Raw genomic sequence first — 27,236 nt, 5'->3', positions numbered from 1 at the left:
TCCGAAGTCGGGGCACGCCAAGACTGGGTCGGTAACCAAACTGGCCTTTACCTCCTCGAAGACTTGCTGGTGGTCCTGTGACCATATCCACTTGGTACCCTTGCGGAGGAGGTCATTGAGTGGCCTTACAAAGCGCGCGAAGTCGGGCATGAAACGTCGGTACCAAGATGCGACTCCAAGGTATTGCCTCAGCTCGCGGACTGATGACGGTGGTTCTAGCTGGGCTATGGCCGGTACAGTAGTTCTTGCTTGAAGAACTGGCATTTCTCCGGGTTAATTCTTAGGTTCGCGTTCATCAACCGACGGAACACTTTCCTGAAGTTCCTTTTGTGTTCCTCTAGGGTACGACCAATCACGATGATGTCATCTTGATACGCGACATTTCCGGTCCAATCACCTGATCCAGGACCCGTTGAAATGTGGCCGACGCGGAGTGCAATCCAAACGGCATTACTCTCCATTAGAATAGCCCTTTCCCTGGGACCTTGAAAGCCGTAAAGCCCCGGCTTGACTCTTCCAATGGTATTTGCCAATACCCATCCTTGAGGTCCAGACTGCTAATAAAGCGCGCCTCCCTTAGTTGGTCGAGGATGTAGTTTATCCGTGGCATCGGGTAGGCATTTCTAATGGATTTCGCGTTTATCTGCCTGAAGTCCACGCATAGTCTCAATTTTCCCGTTTTCTTCTTCAGCATGACAATGGGTGATCTGTACGGGCTCCTTGAATAATCTATCATTCCTATCTCCAGAAGTTCGTCCAACTTTTGCATTGATCTCTCCTTTCCTGTTGAAAGCTGGTGTCGCAAATATTCCCAGAATTAAATGATAGAAAAGGTGTTGGAGTTCGTCCTTCTCGTTCGGGGTTGTATTTTCAAGTAATTTCCAAACATGAATTTGGCGGCTTCATGCCCCACTTCCGAAACGGGTCAAAAAGAACATTCCGCCAACAGTGATGCTCTACTGGCGGGATACCGGACTCAGCTGTTCGGCATGAACATTCTCCCCCCCTTGCAAGAGGAATACTTGCCATTTAGGAGAGAGAACAGCGTCCCGAAAGGATCCATCCCAGCTTGGAATTCTGTGCCATGGGCAGGCCGTCCTGGCTCGCCATGATACCCGCCAGCATCAGGTCGGCGTACACGTCTGCTCCAAGTACAGCCGAGACAAGCGATGGGTGGAACCACCGGTCATCCGCTAAAGTCACGTTGTGGAACATGTCCTGCACCTTCGGATCCAGGGGCTGTGCCGGCGTCCGGCTCTGCATCTGCTCGTCCACCAGCATCAGCAGCAGTTTGCTCATCCGGGACGATTTCGAGCGAATCTCGGTGGTGCACAGCCGTTCGTTGCCAACGCCCGTGATGGCCAAATTGAGGGCCTTCACCAGCGAGACGTGGATGCGACTCACGGGGCAGCATGGATCCACCAAGACTCGCACATCGAATCGATTCTGATCGGACCCAATGAGCACGGCAGCGGTCGGAAGTATGCTGACGCTCGTCCGCACCAGGCTAGGCGCGCCCGTCGGCGTTGACAATGAGCTGCGGGGTGGGGAACTATCCATCGGCGAGGCTGGGCGTCGTGACCCGGTTGAAACCACCTCCTGACGCCGTTGAGGCTGAGGCGCTGCTCGTGGCTTGCGCTTCCGTTGAGGCCTCGAAGAGCCTGGCTGTTCACCGCGGATGTGCAGCAGAGTATGGTGGGCCTCTCGGCAGATGTGGCACCTCGCTTTGCTGCGACAAGACCGACCCTAATGCTCGTGGGCCAGACAGTTCGCGCAGTACTTGTTAATTAGTTGCCGGCAGTTGCAGGAATCGCTGGCAGCTCTTCAGTGGGTGAACACCCCTGCACACTCGACATCGGTATACATCGTGGCGGATCGCTGGAGCCATTGTATATGCGGCTACATAGGAAATGGGCAAATAATGAAAAACTAGATTTTATGGATGCGGATGATCATGACACATGGACGACGTAGGACGACACAAACTTAGGACTCGTCAGTAGCAGTTTTTCAAATACTTAAAGTATGGAGAAGTCATTCGACTCATTAGGGCCCGCCACTCGTTGGATGGCAAGTTCTCCTCTTTGATCACCACCATGTCTTCCGCCTGGAGATCTCGCGTTGGGAACTTTCATTTGTTCCTTTTGTGGAGTTTCTTTAGGTACTCCTGCTTCCAACGCAGGCAGAACTGCTGATTCAGGGCTTTCAACCTCCGCCACCGATTAATAATGTAGCTGGGACACTCTTTAATCTCAGGTTCTGCTACCGCAAGTAATGGTCCACCGATTAGAAAATGCCCAGGGCTAAGAGCGACAAGATCCGTGGGATCTTCGGACATTGGCGAGATAGGCCTGGAATAGGCCTCAATCTTCGCCAGGAGGCTAGTCAGTTCCTCGAACGTGTACTTCCCAGCGGCTGTGTGCTTGTAAAAATGCGACTTGAAGCTCTTCACACCTGCCTCCCAAAGCCCTCCTATATGAGGTGCGCCAGGAGGGTTGAAATGCCAGGACACATTCTGAAGACTGTGCTGGGATAAAACCAATGTTCTGGTAGCTTCAATGAAATCCTTTGATAAGGTCGTGGAAGCTCTGACAAACGTTTTGCCGTTGTCAGAGTAGACGTGTTGTGGACACCCACGCCGAGCGAATAAACGGGAGAATGCGGCCAAGAACTTCTCTGTAGTCAAGTCGGAGGTCGCTTCGAGGTGGATAGCCTTTTGTAAAACACACAAAAACGCACACGTACCCTTTTGTGATTTTGCAGGCTCGACCGACATAACTCTGGACGTCAAATGGTCCTGCGAAGTCCACTCCCGTATGGGTGAACGGTCTGGAGAACGTGGAGCTCGCACGGGGCAAATTCCCCATCAACTGCGTCTGCAGTCTCTTCTTGTGGATGACACACACTCGGCACGAGTGTATTGTTCGTTTCCCCAACATTTTAAGCTTGGGAATCTAGAATTTGGAACGAATCAGTCGGATTATTAATTGATTCCCCCCATGCAAGGATATGCGATGGATAAACAGGACTTGAAGTTCGGCGAACCTACACCGTGCAGGAATGATGATCGGATGTCTTTCATCATAACTAAGCATTTCAGATGCTTGTAACCTGCCGTTTGCTCTCAAGACACCATCTACGTCGAGAAAGGGGTTTAAGTTAGAAATTGCGCTTGCGGGTGGAACTGGTTGCTTGTTGCTCAAAGCCTTGTATTCGGCGGGAAACTCATTCTTCTGAGTGAGCACAATTAATCGCACTTGCACATCCGACAATTCCGCCGCAGTGAGTTCTACCGATGAGACTACACCTTTCCTCCGGCAACTTTTCACAAAACGACACACATAAGCAAGAACCCGCAGAGCTCGGTCAAAGGCTGAGAACCTCTCTAGGATCTCAACTGCTGGGGGCACTGCGACCGTGTGACATTTGACGGGGCGCTGCTCAAGCTCAGTCTCCGGATGGACCCACAACTCACTCGGCCACTGCTCCTGTTTGAGATGCAACCAAGCTTGGCCACGCCACCACAGTGCGCTGTCCTTAAGCTCTTGCGGTGAGACGCCCCGGCTTGCCAGATCAGCTGGATTGTCTTCGGATCGTACATGTCCCCACTTGATCCGTCGGTACACTGTTCGATTTTTGCGACCCTGTTGGCAACGCATGTCGTCCAGGTGCACGCTGGCTTACTCAGCCATGCAAGAACGATCGTAGAGTCGGTCCAGAAGGTCTCATAGACATGAGGAGGCATTTCAGAAATTACTAGAGCTGCCAGCTCCGTGAGCAGCCCTGCTCCGCACAATTCCAAGCGTGGTATGGAGATGTGTCTGACAGGAGCGATTTGGGTTTTGGATGTAAGTAGATGGGTACAACAGCCTTCCTTCGTTTCGATTCGGACGAAAATTGAAGCCCCATAGGCGTCCTGTGACGCGTCGCAAAACGCATGGTACTGAAGTTTCGCAGCTGGATGGAAACGTACCCATCTCGGGATACGAATCTCCTTCAGGGCAGGATACCCTTCTAGGAACTCCCGCCACTGGGTCGCGAGATCCCTGGGGGGTGGCTGATCCCAGCCCAGCTCCCGTAGCCAAATTTTCTGCATAAAAATCTTGGCTCGGACTACGAAAGGTGATAGCCATCCTGCCGGGTCGAAAAGTTTGGCTATCTGAGATAAAACCTCTCGTTTTGTGTAAGCAGTTTGGAGGTGGATCACCATTGGAATAAAAAAGAAACTATCAGATGTAGTTTGCCTTTTGTTTTGGAACCTTATGTAGGAGTTTTCTTTCGTTCGAGATCCACTTCCGTAATGGAAAACCAGCACTCTCAAGAGCCAGTCGAAGCTCCTCGATGGCTAAAACTGCCGACTGCTTAGTGTGAGTGCCTGCGAGCACATCGTCGACGTACATGAAGTTCGAGATGATGTCACTTGCCAAAGGATATTGGCCTCGGATATCCTGAGCCAACTGTTGTAGTACGCGGATGGCTAGGAAAGGCACACAGTTTACGCCGAAGGTGACTGTATCGAGTTCATAGTCACAGAGCTCTCCGTCCTTATTGCGGAAGAGGATTCTCTGAAAACGCGTATGGGCCGAATTTACCGAATTTGCCTGTACATCTTTGTGATGTCGGCATTGAAAACATACTTGAAGAAACGCCATTTTAGAATCTGGATAGTCAGATCGGACTGCAGTACGGGCCCCGCATGAAGGATATGATTGAGGCTGTTCCCGTTTGAAGGATTGGAAGCATTAAACACAAAGCGAGCCTGTGTTGTGGTGCTGTCTGGTTTGAAGACAGCATGATGGGGCAAATAAAAATTATTAGAGTCGTTCGGAGAGACTTGGTGCATATGACCTAAATCTAAATACTCTTGAATGACTGAGTCGTACTGCTTTTGTCTTTATTCAGTCGAATCTCGTTTCAGAGGAACTGAGCCAGTGCGATCGACGTGGAGTGCCCAAGACTGATATTGTTAGGCTCTTTAAAGGGCAACGTAACCACATACCTCCCATCCTCGTTCCTTTTGGTAGATTGGACAAAGTTTTCCTCGCAAATCGAGGTGGATTCCCTAACCAGCTTCACTGGAACATCCTCCACCTCCCAAAATGTTGTGAGAATGTTGTCCAGTCTGGACTCGGTGACAGCTAGTCGGGACGAAAATGAGCATTGTGAGGAGTCTTAAAACTCCCCACAAATCCGGGTGCAGGAGATCGGCGTAGCAACAGCGAAGACGGTTGGAATGCGAGAGGAGTCAAGGGCGGTCAGGTCAAACGGTAAATAATGGACCTTGGACCCCGGCAAAGCGGAGAGACCGTGAATTAACGGTACCGCGCTGGACCTTGGACTCAAACCCGCCAAGGGCGTAGGGGTCATACGGTAACGGTGCGGACTCTGTACAGGTACAAAGAGGACGCACCGTGAACTAACGGGACATGGTTGGACCTTGTCGAGCGAGCCGTATGCAAAAAGGGAAATAACGGGATTCCCGCAGCCGATATAAGGGACGGCGCCGGCGCAGCCTGGGACAGTCAGTCAGTTAAACACGCGTGGGTCATACGTGCAAGCGCAGAGTACGGGCGCGAGGCGCTCTGTCCGGACACGGGCGTGCGACCAGACGGTCGGAACAGGTTCAGGAAGTGCCACACAGGGACAGTCAAGAAGAAGTACGCGAGGGCCATACAGCCATACGGTCAGTTAAGAAGTACGCGAAGAGTCGATACCGAGTGACGGTGAAACAACGGGCATCCAGAGTGGATCGCCGCATGTGAAGATCGGCGAAGGACGAGCAAACACAAGGACCTAGCGTCCGTATCGCGGACAATACACCCTGCCCCATAACATCCTAAGCCCCAGGCGAGCCGGTACGGATCCCCGTCGGCAGCGACGAAGGCGTACGACGGAAGGACGACGAGGGAGCAACGACGTGCATCCAGCGGCGAGAATCACCGAATCCTGTTCAGCAAGTGACGCTAAATAAAAGGGGTTTAAATCTGAGAATCTGTCTTCTTCTTGGTCGGGCAATCACACAAATCATAAATTTGGTGGGACGAACAAACAAAATCTCTGAGCTAGCCGTTGCATTTCGTAGCGAGCAGAAATAAGAAAATCAGTTCGTTACAGCATATTCTGCTTGTGGGATTCGTTGCGATCGGACCGCAAAGCATCCATCCGAATATGGTCTCCTGGCCAAGAAGCGTGCCACAGATATTGGAATGGGAGCCGCTGAGAATGATCGATGGCAGGATATCGGCACCAATCAGAACGTCGATCTACGAACTCCGGTAGAAATTTGGGTCTGGTAGTTGCAATGGCGGCAGATGCTTCAAAGAGTCTCCAGGTGAAGTAAAGGATGGGAGACTCCCGGCCAGTTGTGGTAGTACATATGCAGAAGTTTTAATTTGGGTGTGGGGCTTGACGGGAGAACCTATGCTGAGTTGACAGCGCTTACGGGGCTGAGCCGCAACAGTTCATAAGGCAACTTAATCAAGTTGAACAAGCATTATGAAATAAAGGTTGCCTCAGAACCCGAGTCAATAAGTGCCCGTGCTGAGTATTTGATGCCTAAATGGCAAATCTCTATTAAAGCTGTACTCAGGAGAACCCCTTGAGTGTTTACAGCCAGAAACGTTTGCACATTCGGTTGATTCGTTAATGGAGTGGACTGTATATCTTGCTGGTGGTTAAATGTGGACACGTGGGGCTGGTGGTCAGGACTGACCGCTGACTGGACTGGTGGAGTGCCGTTTCGGTGCAGGAGAGTGTTGTGGCGTCCTCTACAAGTATTGCAATTATGCGTGCTAGTGCAATCCTTAAGAAGTTGCGTTCTAGCAAAACAGTTTAAACACAACTTCTGCTGTTTTATATATTTCTCCCGCTCTCTGACTGGCATTCGTAAGAATAACGGACATACTCGGATAGGATGGTTCTCTTGCGAACAAAGTTTACAGGATTGTGGAGTTACCGTCACTCTATTCTCAAAGGTCTGGATCGCCCGCGAGCTATTGTCAGTCCGCAGTGCTCTGGATTGAGCGTTTGGCTTAAAATCTTCAATCGCCTCGAGCGTTCGATAACGATCTTGTAAGAAAGCCTGGAATTCAGCCCACAGTGGAATATCTGTCTTACTCATAAGGGATTGTTCCCATAGAGCTTTGGCAACTTGGCAGAGCACAGATAAACGAGCAGGCAATCCCAGTTAGAGGTGTCGATTTTTGCTATTTTCAAAGCTGTTAAACAACCTTGAATGGTGCTCTCTAACTGTTTCAAGGATTTGCCGCATTCAAGGGCAACAGAAGGTAAATTAAACAAAATCTTAAACTGACTGTTGACCAGCAGCCTCTTGTTTTTGAAACGATTCTGCAAGTTTCTCCATGCTGATTCGAATCCATCATTGGCTTAGGGTGATAAGGTCATAATGGATTTAGCCTCACCACTAGTTTTAGCATTGAGATGGAACAATTTCTCAACTTCTGACAGCCGAGGGTTGTGTACATAGTCCCCACTGAAACTGTCGCACTCGACTGGGGGTAAGCAACACCCTCCCTGAGGAGTGCCGGAATGGAGGCCTGAACGGCCTGTTGCGAGCATGAACCTTCTTCAATGATCTCGTTCAGGCTCGCTGCGCACCGCTCGTAAACGGCATAACAGTAGTCATACTTGGACTGCATGACTGTTATTGTGTCTGTGGATCCCAGACCGGACAGAGCTTCGGAGGACGTTTCGTATTCCTTCTCCACCTTGTCCCATAGGGCTCTGATCTGCTCGAGTCGCACCCTACTTGTGTGGATTGACGGACTTGTGTCTGCTGGGGTGTTGACTCTGGCCTCGAACTGACCTACTCTATCGGTTATGGTCATGAATTTCATCAAGGCCCTGTCTGCCTCAGCTTGCGCCATTTTTGCGGTTGCTTTAGTCACTTAGGGTGAGAAGTCTGAATTCGCAGGTTTCGTGTTCGGTGCTGACCGTGGAACTTGGAGCGACGTGCTCGTGGATTTTCGTGGAGTTGTCGATGGGCTTTTGCTTCGAGTGGGACTTGGGCTTTTGAAGGGCTCTAACTCGTTGAGACGTTTTAGAGACAGTCAAACGGGTTTTTACCTCCTCACCGTGGCCAATTGGCATATTAAGCTCTCGAAGGAGCCGAAAACCGTGCGGGGGCGAAACAGTCTGTCCACTTGGACAAATACGGGGACGCGGGGTAAATCGTGCACCCAATTGAACGGTCGAGTTAACTTATATATTTGGGACGCTGGATAAAGCGTGCAACCAATTGAAAAATCGCAACAACTTATGTATTTGGGACGCTGGATAAAGCGTGCAAACAATTGGATCGATTTAACTTATTGTATTTGGGACGCTGGATAAAGCGTGCCACCAATTGGATCGATTTAACTTATTGTATTGGGACGCTGGATAAAGCGTGCAACCAAGATCGAAACCACTTATATATTGGGACGCTGGATAAAGAGTGCAACCAAGCTCGAAGCAACTTATATATTGGGACGCTGGATAAAGCGTGCAACCAAGATCGAAAAAACGTATATATTGGGACGCTGGATACAGCGTGCTACCAAGATCGAAATAACTTATATATTGGGATGCTGGATAAAGCGTGCAACCAAGATCGAAACAACTTATATATTGGGACGCTGGATAAGCGTGCAACCAGTTGGATCGATCGGAATGTTCCGTATTTGGAAAAAATAACTGGAGTCGCTAGATAAAGCGGACACCCAAAATAATCGAAAGCTAAGGTTTGTTGATTTGGAGTTATAGAGGGTCGCTCGATAAAGCGCACAAAAGTAATTTAAAAACCAAATTATCGCATCAATTTAGACAGGAAAAAGATGTGACAATCGGAACCAAAACCCCTAGGTCGCTGTATTGAGCGAAAAAAAAATAAAAAATGAATAATCGGATTTAATCGATTTAGACAAAGGTAAGGGGCACCGGATTACGCTTGAAAAAAGTGGTAATCGTAACAAATTATGTTATCGTTTTATATAAATCCTGGGGTCGCTGGATTAAGCGCGGAATACACAGTAATCGGAATAAACGTTGTTATCGATTAAGAAAGAAACAGGTATGAGGGCGCTGGATTACGCTGGACTATGATTGTCGATGTGGGACGTTGGACAAGCGTGGATGTTTGGCCAATTATTGTCCAGCTTGTCCGCCAGCTCTTCGCTTATGAAGCTTGCTGTTGCCCCGGTGTCGATCGTGGCCTTGTACGTGTCCCCACCGATCGTTACCGCTGCGGACAACTACTGCTCCTCCTCGATTATTTTCCAGTTAGTTTGGAGAGGCGGCACCCTGCGACCCCGGCTCGCCTCTCTGCGGATGGGATTGCTGCCCATTTCCCGCTCTCTGGCAGAGAGAATTCTTCGAATTCCTATTTTTCCGCACATCCAACAGAACAGCAGCCCCTGTTGTCGGCAACCTCTTGCCCAATGCGGATTGGCAACATGGATTGGGTTTTGACCCGAGATGCCCCCAAGACTCGTTACAGTGTGTCTCTGGGTGATGACTGGCGGCCTCCAGTTCTCTTTAATGAGCTCCAGCGTTTCCTTTTTCCCATACCCCAGGGGTCTTATCAGGGCCTGCATCTCGACCATGTAATCCTTGAATGCTTCCCTAAACCCTTGCTTTCTTTGTTTCACCTTGTCCGCGAGTTTCGTAAAGTATCCCCTGAACAGGAAATACGTTTGGAAACTATATATAAATTCGGCCCAAGTCCTCCAGTGTTTTTTGTTTGATATGTACCATTTCAGAGCCTTTCCCTGCATTAATTCCGGCATGGCTCGGGGAATCATGTTCAGGTCCAAACCGTACGTGCTTGCGGACCACTCCACCTGCTCCAGGAATTCGAGGGGTTTTTCTTCTCCGTCAAATCGAAAAGACCATTCTCTTACTTTTTTCGCTACTTTTGCGTAGTCCGGCTGGCTAGGCCTGGGTCTTTCTGGACTTGGCCTCCTTTCCCTGCTCGTCTCTCTCCGTTGACCTTCTCGAAACATCTCCTCCATGTTCAAACTTGCGATTAAATCTTCACCCTTGGGGTTCGTAAGCTTTACGCTTGGACCTGGTCTGTCTGGATATGCTCCCTTCAACTGTATCCAGACTGCTGCGAACTTCGGGTCGTTTTCCGTCTCTGCGTAGTACTTCGCTAGGGCCTTTCGCATGTCCTCTGTCCTTCCGGACAGCGATATGCGCAACCTCTGTGCGACATATGCGAAATCTTCCTTTTTAAGACGGTAGATCCAACTTCTACCCATAGTGCTTTATTTGTGTATACTGCTAATACGTGCGTCTAGCTCAGTAGATTTTGTGCGTTCGTCCCACCAAATTTATAATATAACGTGATCACCCGGTTACCAGTAATAACACTTGCAGATTTGTCTCTTGGGTCTTTATTCGTACTTAGTTTTACAATGCAATCTGGTTATACGGACGTCTCTGCTCTCCCGTCGTAGTGCTAGATGACTTGTCCAGCGGCCTCGTTCTGAGAATTGTTGTCGTACGAAGACTCTCGGAAGCTAACGGCTGCGATCCCCAAGGCAATCGCCTGTGCAACAGCAACACACCAACCCCACGTCTGTTCGGGCTGGTGGCGCCGGTACCACGCCTGCTCTTATTGCACGGACACACAAGGCTATCGCCTTGTTCAAGTACGCGGTCTTCTACACAGTCCACCGAGTCTACACCACAATCCCTGCCGCTTTTCCGGTGACCTCCTTGGTTTGGCTTCGCCTGTTGAATGCCTCCGGGCTACCCGTGCCTCATCGTATTGGACCTCAGCTACCTGCGTCTCAATTCGGAGACTTTCCTTGTCCCGAACGTCTTGACGTAGCGATCTGGCTCCTTGTTGACTACCACGGCTGTAGCTCCTCCGCTGACTTCGTTCTTCATGTTGTTGACTGGTATACTTGTTCTCCTTGACTGTCCAGCGTTCGGCCCGCTTATATAGGCCTTCTTTAACGGTTCACCCCTCTGGTCTCCAGTCTCCGGATCCAAAGTCCACGGTTTTTAGACGACAATATGCTTTTTTCAACGTACTTAGAGGAAAATCTTCAATCCCTTAAATCAGTCTTTCATGCATTATCTAATGCTAATCTAAAACTCCAAGTAGATAAATGTGAGTTCTTAAAACACGTCACGTATTTCATAGGACAAAGGAGATAAAATTAATTTTTAGGACTCACAGGCTTTAATAGTAAGTACATACCCCATTTCGCACAGATTGCAAAACCTTTAACAAAATGACTCAAAAAGGAAAGCAAGAATAGATACTAAAAACACGAAATATATTGAGGCATTCAAAAGGTTGAAACTCCTTATTTCAAATGATCCCATACTTCGATCACCAAAGTAATTACAGTAAGATCGAAAAAGTACTGTTAGCTATTGTTTTGGCAACGAAAACATTTAGACACTATTTGCTAGGTCGACATTTTGAAATAGGATGTGAACACCGTTGTGCTGGTTGCTTTAGATGAAGGAGCCCAACGCCAATTTAACGAGGTGGATATTCAGACTAGCTGAATACGATTCGATATTTAATTAATTAAAAAAAATGATATAGCAGATGCTCTATCCAGTATTTATATAGGGGAAGCGTTCTTTGCTTTAGCTACGCAGCACAGCGCTCAAGAGGATAACAAGAAACTAATATTCATAATAAATAATTACAACATACTAGTGAAAATTACTTACTAGACCAGAAAAGGTAAAACAGGAGAATCATTATAAAAAACAGATCATCTTCATTTATTATGAAATGCTAATTCATAAAAAAACTAAGCAGTATTTGATCGCTTTTTTTGTAAGTAAACACAGTGTTTTATACATAGACAGCGACGATGATTTCGAAACAATACAGGCAACCCTGAGTATTAATCCTGAGATACAAATAGAAAACTATACTTTATACTTACAATCACAAAAAAGGACATTACATCACGAGACAAACTCACATATTTTTACAAGCAGGGCAGCTCAACTTAAATATACAAGACGCAAAAATAAATAAGAGAAAAACTCAATATAGGCAGGAGAGACCACGATATCGATACGAGGTATCTTAAAGGGCCCTTTCAGTAAGGAAAATTAGATCCTAACAAATTAAATAATAACAGCGTACAGATCATTACAAAATAACCAATAGAGGTAGAGCTACAAAATACAATAAGACTCAGTTTAAGAAAGCCAAACAAATCTCTAACCTACCTAGTTTACAGAACGACGATGCAACAGGACCAATTGGGAGAGGTACAAAAAATATGATGGCTCCCATACCGACTTTTCTAGCCCCTTGGAAACCGAGCAAGTCATTGATCAGTTTGCTGGTGACCTAGAATCAACACTAGTTGCAACAGGAAAAGCTTCAACTCCACAAGGTATCTACTCATGCAGTATAAAGTTTAACATGACAACTTGAGATACTGAACTGCTTGTGCTTGAAAAACGACGACTTCGAAGGGAGTGGCAAGAGCGCAGATCACCTGGGACAAAGAGTAGACTAAAAGCAACTTTCTTGCAGACTTACCACAGTACTTAAGAAAGAAGGAGCGGACGCACAACTACGTTACATCGAGAGTCTCACGACCACCAGCACAAAGAACTCAATGTGGAAAGCCCATAGGAATCTGCAGGCACCAACAGAAACTGTTGTATACCTTCGTTACTCTACCAGAAACTGGGATCGTAGTGACATGGAAAGAGCATCTCAGAAAAGTATTTTAACCAAATCCAGCCACTAATTCATTTACTCCCACCCTTAGCTGCATCTGACCTAGCACCACAAGAACCCATAGAATTTCGGCCAAGCGAAATAACGAAAGTCATTAAAGAGCAACTGAACACTAGAAAATCGCCTGTCTATGAATTATTAACTCCAAAAATGATCATCGAGCTTCTAATGTGTGCAGTTCTACAAATCAGCTGGTTCTTCAACGCCATTACCAAATCTGGATACTTCCCACAAAAGTGTAAGTAGTTATAATATGATCCCTTAGCCGGGGAAAAACAAAACACAACCATCATCATACAGACCAATAAGTTTACTTACTTGTGTAGCAAGCAGTCACACTAATTAATAACAACAGTCACACTACCTTATTTATTGTACATACATGGCTAGATATACACTTATTTTTAAGCACAATTTATGCATACCGGTTACTTTCGTTTTAACACTACTTCGCGTGTCCCGTTCGCACGATCAGCAACTGACACACCAATACACATACATAAGTAATAGACTACGAATGGAACGAAATGAGAATAAAGAACACTTCGTTTGTGAATAGGGAAGACAACTGTCGCTTTTATCGCCTCCTTCAATTTCAGAAGTGGGATAACTGTGAAACTGTGAAATCAACTACAAAGCGAACCAAAAAAGTGAAAAGGAAAAGACAGTAAATAAATATTAAAGTAGTAAATAGAAAATATTAAAAAATGGAAAATATCGGTGCAGACGATTATACGGCACTGGAACTGCGCAATTGGTTAGGAAATCTAGGAAGCAGAAAAGCGGTAATAAGGCCACGCTTGCGTTGCGATTGCATGGGGTTCCCCCTGAAGCCCGAGAAGTTTGTCCGGCGATGGATGAATTAGAAGGTAAAGGTGCTAGCATCGATTTGTAGAACAACAACGTTGAAGAGTCAGCTCCAGATGACGACATGGAAAGCGCAAGTAACGGGAACGGCGCCCGAGTTGGGCCGCCAAGTAGCGAACACAGCACCAACGCTGCAAACATGAATGTTCATGACGATGCCACGCCTTCAACATTTAACAACCACGGCGATGGGGAGTTGGCAAGCCAGGAAATTTTTCGAGAAGTTTCTACGCAGTTAGACGCCATGCAGTGTCAATTAATGATGTTCCAATTGGAAAACGACATGTTGAAACTGGAATGTGCTCGATATCGAAACATTGCTGCCAAATCGGATCGAAAGAGTGCTGCTTAACAAAATGAATCCAATGGTGCCACACAAGATCGAGATATCGCTAGCGGGAATGCCAGATCGGGGAAAGCTGCTGCAAATAAGCAAAAGTTGTTAGCAATGGCCAAGGAAATGCTTTCGATATTCGACGGTGCTTCTAACAACAAACTTATTGTCAGCACATGGATCGCACAGCTCAACGCGGTGACAAAGATGTTTATGCTAAATGGCGATGTAATTCGCATGCTGGTGATGTCCATGCTCAAATTTAATTGAACTCTTCCGAACGCTCCACAGTAAGGAGAGCAAAATAATATCTAGACGCAAGTTTTTTAGTGCGCATATTTTAAAGAAAAAACGGTGCTGGCTACACAGATTCAGATGGACGATGAGGAGCTAATCGACAACATCATTGATGGGATTCCCGACTCGCTTCTGCTACAACAGGCACATATGCAATGTTTTAACTCGTCTGCGCAGCTATTGCAGGCATTTGCCAAGGTCTAGCTGCGTAAACCAGTATTTTCGTCTGGACGTGCCAAAGTTTCGATCGAGAATGGACCTGGTTCGGTGCCTACAAAAAGGTGCTTCAATTGCAACGCTGTTGGGCTGACTGCCGCAAGCCCAAACGGGAGTACGGAGCATGCTACGCATGTAGCAGTATGGGTCATTTGGTGTACGACCGCACTGAGAGAAAGTTCCAACAATGAATATGTAAGACCATTTAAGAAATTTTCGGTTCACAGCCTAATGAATACCTATTTTTATAGATATATAGATATATATATTTATATAGATATACGTTGAAACCATATTGAAAAAAAAGTTAAGTTAAACGAAAACATTAAGTTAAAGACAAATTACGTTGTCTTAAATGGTAGCCCTTTAGATATAATATGAGAAATATCATGTTTTGTCTTTATCAATAAAAAAATATTACATTTTGAGTTATTAATTGTGACAAACGATCGATGGCATATGGAACAGTTTTGGGTCGAGATTTTATCAACATGTAACTTTAAGATTGTGAGGGAAAATGATAGTTTAAATGATAAAAATTCTGAAAAATATGCTGCAAATGATCGATATTCAAAAAAAGATTGTTCAAATGAATGATACTCAGAAAACATTGTTTAGATGATAGACATTCAGAAAAAGATTGTTTAAATGATAAATATTGGGATAATTATTGCTCCTATGATAGGAGATTGAAAAATGATTGTTCAAATGCGGAAAGCGGGCTAAAATAATGGAAATTTTTTGGGACAATGATCTCGTTAGGATATTTGAAGATGACAGAGTAATGAATAATAGTTACAAATTTAATGATACGGAATATGTCAAATTGGAATTCCTAACCGAGATAACTTTAAGTCAAAACATAACCAATGTGTAACCATGAGTAAGTGAGAGCAAGGAAGGTAATCCTTACGACGGCAACTTTGAGTTAGAAATACTATCAATTGAATACCCCGATCCAATAGAACGCAGCCAGTTAAACATTAACGATAAGTGTGATATGAATTTTAGAATCAGATTAATAGACATTTTTGATAAACTTTATGTAAAAGCGAAACGTCCAGAAGTCCCATCAGTAAAATGGGAATTGAAACTCAATTTTGACAAAACGAAGACGTTCAACTACCCTCCAAGAGGAAAATACCCCCTCTTCTAGAGGAAAATTTAATCATTTGTCAAAGCAGAGATGAAATGAAATGAAATGCGTAATGGAATAGTTTTTTTGGAAGAAGGAAGTTCACTTATTTTATGTACCGAGTGAAATGGAAAGTCATGTTTTGTTTAATTATCATGATTTTAGGACACGTTGGCATAGACAAAATAGTAGAAGTGATTTCAAAGAGCTACTGGTTCCCCAAAGTAAGAGAAAAATGCAATTGTCTAAAATGTATAGCTTATTCTGAAAAGTCTGGAAAAGAAGAGGGATTTCTTCACAACATTCCCAAATTAAATATTCCATTTGATGTAGTACACATAGACCAAATAAAACAGAATCTAAGGAAATAGTAGCATTGAAGGACTATTTTAGGGCTTACAGTAGGCTAAAATATATTATTCCGGATCGCGGGACATGTTTTACCTTGGGGAATTTCAAGATTTCTTAGAGAAAAATTAAATAAAGCACATAAAGATAGCTACCGGATCCCCAGAGGCTAATGGTCAGGTCGAAAGGGTGAATAGAAGCATATGTAGGTCCTATTTAAGATTTGACTGAACCAGACAAAGGACAGCATTAGGATACTATTATAGAAACGGTCGAATACGCGCAATGTATTAGCAAAGATTAATTAACTGACATCCAAGTCAAGTTCTGTTCTGTGGGCGTGGCAGTTTTGGGCGGTTTGTGGGCGTTAGGGTGGGCGTGTCAAAAAGTTGTTCTTCTAATCGATAGAAATTTACAAAACTAATAAAAAAATAAAAAATATTAAATTTTTTTTTTAAGTTGTGGGCGTGGCAGTTGTGGGCGGCTTGTGGGCGTTTAAGTGGGCGTAGCAACATGAATTGACAAACTTGCGCTGCGTTTATGTCTCTGTATGCATAATCTCAACATTCTAGCTTTTATAGTTCCTGAGATCTCGACGTTCATACGGACGGACATACGAACAGACGGACATGGTCAGATCGACTCGATTCTTGATCCTGATCAAGAATATATATATACTTTATTTTGTCGAAAACACTGCTTGTTACATACTTTTCAGAAAATCTAGTATACCCTTTTACTCTACGAGTAAATTGTATAATAAGAGAAAAAGCTAGTAAAAAAATCAATAAATTGCAAGAATACAACAAGTGACGAACAGACTCTATAAGAAAAGATCCTTATAAATACGAAAAATAAGTTGTTACGTCGGTGTATTCGTGCCTGTCCTGGGAAAGGACTCAGGCCGAGGGAGGGGCACCCGATGTTCAGGCACCAGGCTGCCGGCGTAAGCTCGTCGATTTTCGTAGTCACCTCCCCAACATAACGAGAATAAATATTAGTAGTGCCTGAAAAAGTTCGTACCGTTCGTCAGTCAACAGTCCTCACTGCCCCACAAGCTGTAGCTTGATCGTAAAACGATCGGGCAATGTTTCGGCCACGTTGCCTCCCCTTCATGCATCCGCTTGCCTGATGGATCGTCGCGGGCCGCGCAATACGATCCCCTTTTGTCAAGGTTGTCCGTCAAACGTTATGTCATCGTTTTTGACCTACTCCACTTCGCGCGTCAGCACCCCTTCTGGAAATGTTTACCTACTCATTTTGTTGTAGTTACAATAATATCATAATTTTATTGAGTAATAGATTGTTGGCTAGTGCCATGTAATACAAACAAGAATTAATAAGCTAGCATACAAAATTTATGATAAGTGGGCTATAACTGTTTTTAGCGAGGAGTATCGAATTCATCACCAAGCAAAGGTGCGCACGTCAACAAAATTGTTGGCTATTCACGACTACAAACGTCGCTCTGAGGGCTCTTGTTTTTGCATAACAAAAACAAGGCGGATACTCGTCGCTGAAAAGTAATTTTTATTAATTTAAAACAATATGGAACACAAAATATTTAACTCCTATTAATGAAATAAATTGCGTGGAAGAGGCTAACAATAAGATATATTTCTTTAAACCTGACACAAATGTACTTATATTTACTAATGGTGTAAAAATAAAATGAGCACGAGAATATGTATATAAATGAATATAAAAAAACTTGGGAACAGGGTTCCGTCAAACTTACCCCATTTTTATCCGGAGCGATGAGATCTCGACGCGTTGGATCCTGGGTGTTGCTATATACATATATAGTGATGAAGTTATACATATACTTTCGAGCACCAATTAATTGTAACCGAACAATAATAAGATATACACAAACACTAAAAAAAATATACACTAAGTGGAGTATGCATATATATATAAAAGTATGAATGAGTTGGGTTTCTGTTCTTTTGTAGCACGCTTTGGCTGCTATTCGGCTCTCAGGTTACTTGGAGCGAGCATTTGCTGTTGTTTGGCTTTTGCTAATGTTCACATTAACGGCCATGCACCGGCTCACTTGTTCTTTTAATTGTTTTGCCGTTAGTATTTTTAATTAAGCACTTTGCGGGACACCGGATGCAATTCTGTCCAGGACATGGTGATGGTCCCTCCTCCGCTGTACGGATCTCTTGTACATTTTTACGATCTTTAACAGAGCCAGGAAGATCAGTATTGCAGCGATGAATTCCAGAGTATGTTGTACTCCTTCTATTTTCTGTATGTGGTCGACAACCTCCACGGTGTTTATCACATTTGCTGTGTTGTCGGAGGCCTTAGAATCCTTGCCGCCCATCCTGAGAGCTTCGTGAGAACTATGGTCTTCCTTCAAAGTGTGTTCGTTGTTAGTCCTGTTATTTCCTTTAAAGGATGCTAGTGTCCTTGCTCCTTGACTTTTTTCTTTGAGACTGGAGTTATCCCTGAGTCTTCCCCTCGATGAACAGAAGGATAATTGCCCGGGTATTTGATGTACGGATGACTACCTCTGGGTATTGACTACGGATGCTTTCCCCGGGTACCGACGGACTACGGGTGTTTACCCGGGTACTGACTCTCTCTGACCTTTCATCGGTGAGCCATGGTCTTTTTATACCGGCATAGAGCTTTTTTCTGATTTTTTGGTCTTCTATGTTCCCACCTAGGAATCATATTTCTCACATTCCCCTATTTTGGGGAGTCAATACCCCCTTCGGTGAAGTGTGCACGGAACTGGTGTTGATTTTTTGTACTTTCTGCAATCTATTGCGGCCGCTGACCGGGTCATCGGAGACTCGTTTATTGTCGACTTGCATTTTCTTTGTCGCAATCCAACTGAGTCAACGGGGCGATGGTACCCCTTCCCCTGTTTTTAGATTCCGGTTTTGAATTTTTAAAGTCTTACGATCTCCCGAAAAGGGTGTACGCAACAAAGTTTTGGTAATGACCAAAAATTTTGACTCTCACATAGGCGTATATTAAAAATGATTCCCTAAGTTTAAAGGTCCATATAAAATAACAAAATGTTTGCGTAACGTCCATGGGCGTCCATGAGCATATTTGCTACTGCCCAAACTCCCTTGTGTGGACAACGTCCTATATATCAAAACAATCTAGGATTCTGAGAATCATACTGCAGAATATATACAGAGACCTTCAAATAAAACTTGTCATTGAGACAATATCAGAGAAAAAGTATAATAGGAAAAACTAGGCTCACATCCGAATCCCATAGCAAGAAAACTTCTTCAAGTATGCAGTCAAAGCATCGATCAACCAGCCCAGCGTTAATTTTGTTAGGCCACATAGCACAAATAATTTTATTAAATAATAATTAGCTAGCTTAGAATAAGAATTAAAAAGTCTCTTAAGTCTCTTAAGTAAAAAGGAAGATTCATAAATAAGCAAAACGTGAAAAAAAGCACTCCAGCCACTAAAGCAACTTCTCCCGAGCCAATCAGGGACCAAACTATACTGTTACAAGCCCGAAATCCGTTTGATTGGGTGAGCTTCTTAACCTACCTAGCAACCAGAAAGCTAGACTCAGCAACAGGCACTGACAATATTTGGTACCGAATGGAACACCCGAGCATTTCCACCGACTAGTTGAGCGCATGCTGGAGTCATTTGAAGAGAAAAAGTACTGCTGCGCGGTTATGCTGGACATAAAGTTGGCATTTGACAGAGTGTGGCATCCTGGACTTCTCTACAAAATAAAATCCTACCTTCCAAGCTCCCATGTTGCCCTTCTCAAATCCTACTTAGAGGATAGAGTCTTCCAAGTAAGATGTGGAAACACACTAAGCTCGCCTAGGCCGATCAGAGCCGGAGTACCACAAGGCAGCGTGCTGGGACCTATCCTTTACACCCTCTACACCGCAGACCTTCCCATAACTCCCGTCAGAAACCTGACAACCTGCACAAATGCCGACGACACAGCATTTCTTGCCTCATCTTCTGATCCCCAAGAAGCCTCAAATACAATCCAAAGGCAACTGGACACGCTACATTCCTGGCTGAAAAGGTGGAATATCGTAGTGAACGCGACAAAATCGACTCAAACCACATTCTCGCTACGCAGAGGAGAGTGTCCTCCCGTTCTGCTAAACGGAGGCATTATCCCCCACTCCAAAATACCTGGGGCTGACGCTCGATCGCAGTCTCACATGGCGCCCTAACCTCATAAATAAGCGCACTCAAAGAGTCTCGTCTCAGGCAGCTACAATGGCTCACTGGGAGAAGGTCTAAGATACGACCAAACATCATAAATAAGCGCACTCAAGCAGAGTCTCGTCTCTGGCAGCTACAAAGGCTCACTGGGAGAAGGTCTAAGCTTCCACCAAACATCAAGCTGCTGGTCTATAAAGCTATTCTGAAGCCAATCTGCACCTACGGGATACAGCTGTGGGGCACGGCAAGCAAGTCAAACCGGCTTAAAATACAGCGGTTCCAAAACAAATGCCTGAGAATCGTCTCCAACGCACACCCATATCATGAAAACTCAGTCACCCACAAGGAGCTTGGTATTCCGTCAGTCGCTGAAGAAATCTCAAGGCTCAGCGAGAGATATCTGAAGAGGCTCGACGACCACCCCAACCATCTGGCTATCAACCTGCTGGATAACAGCCAAACACTCAGACGACGGAAGAGGAAACATCCACTGGACCTCCCCCAACAATAAAATCTTTTACATCCCGACCCACCTACATCCTATTGTAATCCCTTAAGTTAATGTCTCCCCTTGAAAATTTAATTATTGTCTATTAAATTTATTATAAAATAAACGCTAAAAAAAAAAAAAGGTTACACTTTCCTCGGAAAAAAAACAGATCTGTTTAATATGCTTAATAGAATATGGATATCCGGTCAAATCTTAGAATGTTATGGAGAAATGAAAACTTCAGACCTATCTGTATTTGAAGCGTTTGGTTTAAGATAACAGAAGAGCTGATTACAATTAGAGTGGACCACCACATGTCATATAATCGTCTACTACCAAACTGTTCCTACGCTTTCAGGAAATCCAGGTCTACCACTCTCTGTATAAATTACCTAATAAATAAAGTCAAACCACTTAATGTGAAAGGACTTCAAGTAGTAGCAGGGTGTCTCGACCTTCAAAAGGCTTTTGAGTGTTTAGACATAACAATCCTAGAGTCTAAACTACAACAGTTTCAATTTAACCCCCACCATATTTACTGGTTAAGCTAAAACAGTTTCAATTTAACCCCCACCATATTTACTGGTTGACAGACTTTCTCCAAAAATGACTGTCACTAGAGGGAAATTGCAAGCTGAGCTGAACAGAGGAGTGTATCAAGGTAGCTGCCTCAGCCCAACTCTGAGGTGGTGCCATTTGCCCCGAACTTGTAGGCCCAAGACATATTTCCGGGACCATCACCACCAAAACCTTTGCCCGACTGACAAGACAAGCCGCCATCGCCGCAAGCAACTGAGAACCGGTTGGTCCGGGGTCCGGAGTGCTGTTGCTGCGATGAGGGGTCCTCCTGTCAGCAGGTGTCCGTGTGTGAACGTCTCCCCGTTGCATAGGTTTTGGCTGAGAGCTCCAAAAGGCCGCGAGTTCATCACGGCCTCGATCCCGACGAAGACTGTTTCAAGCTCTTGCGCGTCAAGGAGTGCGCTGCCCACCGCTCGTAGGAGTAGGTGCTTGGCAGTTTTGACACCTGTTTCCCATAGTCCGCCCATGTGCGGAGCTCAAAGGGGTGTGAACGCAAATTCGCATCCGCTTTTTGATGCGAAGGTGCGAATCGCGTCCGCCTGCTCCTTGATCCGTTCGCAAAGCGCCTGGAAGTGGCGACTCGCTCCGAAGAAGTTCGTTGCGTTGTCGCAGACATCCTCGTTGACCAGCCAATAAAAAAGAATCAGTACTTAGATCTAATACAATATTTAAGTAAACCACCTTGGACGCAGCACAAACAAATAAGCCAACGTAAGACTTGTCCGGAGGCCTTCCTCGAATTTTCCATGTCGTATAGACCGGGCCAAAAATCAACGACACATATCGCAAATGGGCGGAGAGCACGGAGTCTGCTGATCGAACATCCTGACTGCAACCTTCCTGAGCATTTACAATCCAAATACGCTGTCGTAGGATGCTCACAAGCGCTCGAGGGTCGACATGAATGTTTGAATAGTTCAGATGCCGAACGTAGTTCTGTACAAATCGGGAGAGTATCGTATTCAACAAGGGAAACTTGGCATTTTTTATTCGACGTCACAACCTGTATAAACAATATTTGCTGGGTTCTGCTTTATGGGAACATGCCGCCATGTAGTTTCACCTGACCATTCTTGAATCTCCACGACCTTGTTCGAAACTCATGTCGACAACGAAGATGGATGAGATCAAATCCAGTGAAGAGATTAAACATACAGACTCCAGGGTCATAGACGCAGCGCAAGTTTGTCGATTCATGTTGCCACGCCCACTCTAACGCCCACAAACCCCACAATGTTTTGATATTTTTTTTTTTAATTTTTGTATTAGATTTGTCAATTTCTATCGATTTGCCAAAAAACTTCTTGCCACGCCCACAAGCCGCCAAAAACTGTTAGTGTTAAAGACTCTCCTTCGCACTTCCACTAGCTGAGTAACGGGTATCAGATAGTCGGGGAACTCGACTATAGCGTTCTCTCTTGTTTTTTATCAATTCAATAAAATGAACTAAAATAAATTATCGGATTATTAAAGATTGTGATTAAAATTGGAATCCATTTAATTCCTCCCAAGAAGTCGCATATTAATGCTCAAACTAAATCTACATCTTCAAGCCCGCCAACACCAGAATTCACAGCAAAGTCAAACCTGTTATACAGAAAATTCAGAGGGTTCGCGTGGATTCCATAATAGCTCTGCGACAATATTTGAATTCTACTAGTTTGAAGCCTGTAGAATACCCTTTAGATTATTGGAAGGTAAAAAACAAGAGAGAACGGTATTGTCGAGTTCCCCGACTATCTGATACCCGTTACTCAGCTGGTGGAAATGCAAAGGAGAAATTTCCACACTGACAGTTTATGGCGGTTTGTGGGCGTTAGAGTGTGCGTGGCAAGAAGTTTTTTGGCAAATTGATAAAAATTTTCAAGGCTAATACAAAAATGAAAAAATATCAAAACATATTTCAAAAGTGTGAGCATGGCAGCTTTGGGCGGTTGATGGGCGATAGAAGTGGGCGTGGCAAAAAGTTTTTCCGCAGATCGATAGAAATTTACAAGACTAATATGAAAATGGAAAAATATCAATAAATTTTTCAAAAGTGTGGGCATGGCAGTTTTGGGCGGTTTGAGGGTGTGGCAACATAAATCGACAAACTTGCGCTGCGTCTATGTCTCTCGAGTCCGTATGCTTTATCTCAACTTTCAAGTTTATTTAGTTCCAGAGATCTCGACGTTCATACGGACGGACGGACAGACGGACAGACGGACGAATGGACAGACGGACGGACAGACGGATGGACAGACGGACGGACAGACGGACAGACGGACATGGCCAGATCGACTCGGCTATTGATCCTGATCAAGAATGTATATAAGTTATGAACCCTCTTCAATCTTCAAGTGCCTTCCCCCCTCCCCTATCGATCGTCATTCTCACACGCTCTCCCCATTGAGCCACTCGACGGTCATTCACTTTTAATTGCACTCCCAAAACGCTAACTTCGCCCCCCGCCTTGCCCATTAACCAGACGATATATTCGACGGCTGCGTCGGCTACAATGTGCAGCGTCGGCAGACGTCACTTTGTTGCTACTGGCGGCAGAACCGCCGGACGTTGGATAAGCGACCGCCGTCTTGGCATGGCTCGAATTACGGCCGCTTACCCAACTGCTATGCGTAGTTGCCTCTCGGCCTGCGCTGGCTGCAAAATAGCTTGGCTTGCATTTCGGCCGCTGCTCAACGGCTACGCGGGGCTGCGCCTCGCCCTGCGCTGACTACAAAAAGTAGCACTCGGCACAGGATTCGGAGCGCTGATGAGAACCAGCGCCAACTCTAAAGAGCAGTCTTCGACAAACGCCCGATTTGCCAGTGGAATAACTCCGCCAACTCAGTTTAAATCCGAATCTTTCATCTTTTAATTTGTAACTCTAAAATCTTTAATGAATTAAAATTATAACGTTCTTGACAACCGAACTGCTGCACTCTTCTCAATACCGGGGGAACCAAACCGCGGGTTTACCTTCCACAAACATTGAAATGCTGTTCATCATCACTAGGTGAGCTATGCGGCTACGAGAGTCGCTAATACACTGCGAGAAAACAGCTTGCTTAACTGGTGCTCGAACAGTCAGAATTCTGGCTACCAAACTAATATAATAAAATTATAAAAAAAATAAATGGAAAAAGTTGACCACAAAAAGTGGTAAAACAAAAAAATAATAATAACGACAAGTGACAAAAATGGCAGTGATGTGATAGGGGAACTCCTCCGTTGAGGAGCTGGTACATTTTACGCGGGCGCAAAGTGTCTACTCTGAAAAATAAAAAAGGCCCTATGAAACAACCCACTGCGGCGATTCGTCTACAGCCCTTGTAGCCCATTCGCGAGTGCAAGGCTCATAGTGGCAAACTAATATTTGAGTAAAACGATAAAATAATGATTTTGTGAATGTGAGATTAAGGCTTGTGGCAATCTGGTGGATAGGCTGAGCGGCGCGGAGGCGCCCGTAAAAGCTGCCCAGTAGATTGTGTGGCAACCGTACCCCAGTAAGATAATGCCAAAATAGGAAAAATACGGACCACCGTGCCCAGTGCAAATTTCAACCCAACACAAAACTAGGCCGTCACTGTCGTCAAAGATCAATTAAAAGTAAAAAGATAACAAACGAGAAAATCCTTATAAAAAACATTGTTTTGCCCCAAACTAAAAGAGATTCTTTTTCTTCCCACTAGATACCACTTAGAATACGCAATACACAAACGCAAAAACACACAAGGAGCAAAACAAATTGTCAAAGGTGAGTGAAGCCACATTTACTTTCTGTGCCCTTTTTTTAAAAAAAATATAATTTGAAAAATTGAAAATCTTGGAAGATCTCTATTGTCTATTTGTTTTTCTTTCCGATTCTGTCCGATTTAATATACTCCAGTTGCTTCTATTTTATTTGTGTTAATAAAAAAATGGAGGAAATTAAGGAGACGCTTAATGCACTCCTTGCCCAAATGACCGGGCTTAAAGATGATATCAAAAAAGTGAACAATAGGATTACCGCTCTGGAATCGGAAAATCAAGCCCGTAATCCAGTAGCTATCCCCTCTGTGCCCTTGACGCGTGCGCGCAACGAATTTGAGCTTAGGGAAGTATTCACGCTTCCCGATTGTGTGAAGGAGTTACAAATGTTCGAGGGTCAGCCTGAGAGATACGTCTCTTGGGTCAACCGGGCTCAGGCGATCTTGAATGACTATGAGGTTATCAAAGGGAAACCATTGTTTCGGGTCATAGTTTGCCACATCAGGCAAAAAATAAGAGGCGAAGCTGAAGAAGCTCTCGACTCTTATGGGGTTTTGGATGACGTCGGAAATAAAAATAGTGTTAGCGTTACATTACGCAGATAAGCGCGATGTGCGAACACTAGAATACCAACTTAGCCAGTTGAGCCAGGGAAATAAAACTTTGGAAGAATACTATTTGAAGGTGAATAAACACCTCTCTCTTATCCTCAACGGATTGAAAGCCATGGGACACCCGATGGAAGTGGTCAGGGCCCTGTCCGAGCATTCTTGGGACAAGGCCCTTGACGTCTTCATTAGAGGAGTCGGTAACGACGCATCCAGGTTGTTGGTCATGCGTAGATCAAAAGTCTTACAAGAAGCCTACTTCTTCTGCAAGGATCCACAGGCGGTTGCTCCGAGGGGTGGTTCGTTCGCCCAGGCTCCCCCACCCGCAAATTTTGCACCGAACAACCGGTTTTACCCACCGGCGAGCCTCGCTTGGCCTCTTCCTATCAGGGAAATGTTAGACCTTCATTAGGTTCGGGATATGGACAGGGAAATGGCAGACCTCCATTAGGTTCGGGATATGGAGGCTCGCAACATAATAATCGCTTCCAGGGCCCGAGACCGGCCATTAAAATGGAGTCAAACCGGTCGGGCCAATCCCACCGTTCAGATTATAGGTCCCCCCAGAGCGAGGGTTCTGGAATGAAACGAACATCGTCCGAATACCAGAATCCGTTCCAAAGGGCAACAAAGTTGTACCACATGGAGCCCATACTCGACCTTTCGATTAAAATCCCTGTCGAGCATAGCAAGGACCTTTTAACTGACTCCTATTACGATCAGCTCGGTGCTGAGAACGCTGGGATACCCACCAGGAGTTTATGTAAGAGAGAGACGACTCTGAGATGGGAGCTGAGGGTCCAAATTTTATGACCGAGGCCTCTCCAGCGTCCCATACCTAGAATACGAAGGGAAAGATGGGGCTAAGTTACAATTCCTGATCGATACCGGCGCAAATAAAAATTTCATCAGCCCCATAATCGCCGCCGGGTCGACTGTCCTCCCTATCCCCTTCCGCGTCCAATCGGCTACGGGCTCTGTTAGAATAACGCACTGCGTAGCCCGGGAAGTTTTTCAAAAATTAGGTAACAACTTGACCCTTACCTTCTTTGTCCTCCCCGGACTGAATACCTTTGATGGTATCATTTAAATGATGGTAAGATTTAAAGGCCTTAGTAGACAGGAAGAACAACTGCTTTGTTATATCCCCTGGGATAAAGAGCCCTCTTCTTGCTAAAATGTCCCCCAACGTCAATGCTTTGATAGATCCAATACATCCGGACTAGGTAAAACAAGCCTTAAAGTCCCTAATCGATGAGTACTCGCACCTCTTCGACCCCTTGTCACCGGGCGAGGCTGTCGATACTTGTGTAAAGGCAGAAATCCGCACAAATACTTCAGACCCAATTTACACGAAAAGCTACCCCTACCCAGCGAACTTGAGGTCTGAAGTGGATAGGCAAATCAGAGAACTCCTGAGTGAGGGTATCATACGTCCGTCTAAAAGTCCGTATAACTCTCCGGTGTGGATAGTACCAAAAAAGCCGAAACCGGATGACGAAAAGCAATGGCGGTTAGTCATCGACTTCAAACGGTTGAATGCGGTCACGATTTCCGACACCTACCCGATCCCGGACATAAATTCCACACTGGCTAGCCTCGGCGGAGCCAAATATTTTACAACACTTGACCTTACTTCGGGGTTTCACCAAATACACATGAAACCATCCGACACCGTGAAAACGGCATTTTCCATCCTTAACGAGAAATATGAGTTC

The 27,236-nt window shown here is 45.1% G+C and overlaps 1 protein-coding gene across 1 annotated transcript in view; it reads right to left on the bottom strand.

Annotated features, from left to right (window-relative positions):
* Positions 1–27,236, bottom strand: part of LOC122625484 (cholesterol 7-desaturase nvd) — a 289,338-nt gene that overhangs the window by 26,228 nt on the left and 235,874 nt on the right. The gene's annotated exons all lie outside the window — the stretch shown is intronic.

The sequence above is a fragment of the Drosophila teissieri genome, unplaced genomic scaffold (assembly GCF_016746235.2).
Source record: "Drosophila teissieri strain GT53w unplaced genomic scaffold, Prin_Dtei_1.1 Segkk118_quiver_pilon_scaf, whole genome shotgun sequence".
In the NCBI taxonomy this organism is placed as follows: Eukaryota; Metazoa; Arthropoda; class Insecta; order Diptera; family Drosophilidae; genus Drosophila; species Drosophila teissieri.
The sequence above is the reverse complement of the archived record's forward strand: the minus strand, read 5'-3'. Positions and strand labels throughout refer to the sequence as shown.